The sequence below is a fragment of the Nannospalax galili genome, unplaced genomic scaffold, assembly GCF_000622305.1.
Source record: "Nannospalax galili isolate Female #2095 unplaced genomic scaffold, S.galili_v1.0 scaffold76, whole genome shotgun sequence".
In the NCBI taxonomy this organism is placed as follows: domain Eukaryota; kingdom Metazoa; phylum Chordata; class Mammalia; order Rodentia; family Spalacidae; genus Nannospalax; species Nannospalax galili.
Window position 1 is genome coordinate 801,568 of NW_008339767.1, and position 2,409 is coordinate 803,976.

The following is a 2,409-nucleotide window of genomic DNA, read 5'->3' on the forward strand; positions in this document are numbered from 1 at the left end:
GAAAATAACAAAATATCTAGCAGAAATAAGTGAGAAAGGAAAACAAAATAAATAAAAATAATTTATTTCCCTTTAAAGTTAAAGAACATTTTATCATCCTTTAGCTAAAGCAATCAAGAAACACAAAATAATTAAATAAAATTAGAAATGAGTGCAGATTTGCAATTGATATATAGAAATAAAAACGGCTGTAAGAGCTTACTATGAACAATAATTTAATCAACAAATTAAATAACATTAAAAATGGATAAATTCTTAGAAACAACCTATGAAACCAAACTACGAAGAAAGAAACCTGAGTAATGTGATTGAATCAATAAATATCCATATTTTGTAAAACAAAGAGCAAAACCACATGCTGCCTTTGATCCCCTGCAGCAACCCCCCATGCTTTCGAGCACCATAGTACACTGCTGGCACAAAACTGGGGCTGCCTGCCCATCACGGGTGGCACTTTTAACTGCCAGCAACAGTGGGGCAGGGGGCGGTGGGTAGGGAAGCAAAACCAGGGCATGATGGCTTCAAAGGTAAATTCTTCCAAATACTATAGAACGTTTTTGCCAATTCTATATAAGTTGTTCCAAAACAGACTGAAGAGGGAGGAACATTGTTATCTAAACTCATTTCATAAGTCAGAATTAACATAATATGGAAGCCAGACTAAGATATTATGAGGCAAGTTTAAAAAATATCAAACCAATGTTCTGATGAATGTGAATGCACATGATATTAAACGCTGTGGCTGTGTAAAGACTTCATTAGCATGTGAAAACCATCACAGCTAAAATCCTAACAATACCAACAGCTTCAATGTCTTTGCTTAAATAATACAGAAGATGCAGAGTGCCTACTCCAGGTGTCATTCAATGTAGCCTTTAAAGTCCTGTCCAAAGCAATTAGCTAGGAACAACAAGCTATACAAAAGAGAGATAATAAAGTAAAATAATTTTGTAAAGGTATCGTGATACTACATGTGCGTACCTGAAAGGCTTCACTAAAAAAGCTACCAGGACTTATAAATGAATTTGTTTATATTGCAATGGAAAAAAATACAATTAACTGCCTTTCTCTATAGCAGTAATGATTTATTCAAAATAAAATCAATGAAATAATTTGTGAAAGCATCATAAGAACAAAATATTTAAGAATAAGTTTTATCAAAGAAGCAAAAATTGCCTATACAAAGAAAATGAGAACTCTGATGAAAGGAATTGGTGGGAGGGGGAGGAAGAAGTGTGGCACTAAAAGATTTAACAATGTCCAAATGTTCATACCATTGAAGTAATCTACAGATTCAGTGAAATTACTCTCAAGGCCAAAAATATTTTTTTCACAGAAAGAGAGAAAAAACTTTCCAAATTTTACATGATATCATAAAGAACTTTGACTGGCTAAAGAAAGCTTAAGCAAGAAGAAAGAGACATCATGTTCTCTGGTTTCAAATGATATTGCAAGTTACAAGAATCAAAACACTTTAGCACTAGCTTAGCAATACAGACAAACCAATGGAGCAAATTTGAAAGCCGAGAAAGAAAGCTATATAAACACTTAATCTTCATCACAAGTAAAGGATGAAATTCTCTGTCATTGACCTTGGAAATGATTTTTTCAGTATAACACCAAAAATATAGGTAACTAAACATATATATATATATGTGTGTGTGTGTGTGTGTGTGTGTGTGTGTGCGCACGCGTGCGCTCAAAAAATGAAAAGACCACAAGGAATAGGGCAGGGCATTAAGAAGCTATGTTATTATAACCAGGCAATATCCAAAATAAGTAAGGAGCACATATATAATTAATCAATACATATAAATAATAATGCCATAATTAAAATAACCTAACTAGAATTTCCCAAGAAGACATACAAATGAACAGCAGGTAGAGAAATTTGGTCTTCAGGGAAATCCAATGAAATCTGTGGTGAGCTATCTTCCTTATACTTACCAGAACAACAATTTACAGAGATATTAAGTAATAAATGTTGACAATATGGAGAAAAAGAAAAACACGGTGCTGGTTGAAATGTAAATTAGATAATTCATTATAGGGAATAGTAGGTAGGGTCTCTGAAATATTTAAAATAGTATTAGCATACGATCCAACAATCCCACCTGGTTAGCATCCCACAGGAAATAAGATCATCATTTGAAGACACATTCTCACTGCTCTTTTTATTGTAGCAGTACTCATGATTTCCAAGATATGAAACGAGTTGCTTGTCAGCGGGTAAAAGGATAAAGAATATGTTGCATATTTATACAATGAAATATTCTTCACTTTTAAGAATGAAATCTTGCTGTTCCTGCAAGTAGGATGAGCCTGGAGGATAATACAAATAGGGCAATCTAGACATAGATAAGTCAATATTAATGGAATAAAGTTGAACGCAGAAACAGCTAAGAGTAA

General features: G+C 33.3%; 1 pseudogene; it reads left to right on the forward strand.

The window, feature by feature from the left end:
- The first annotated feature begins 387 nt into the window (after positions 1–387).
- Positions 388–475, forward strand: LOC115070630 (annotated as a pseudogene).
- Positions 476–2,409: the final 1,934 nt, after the last annotated feature.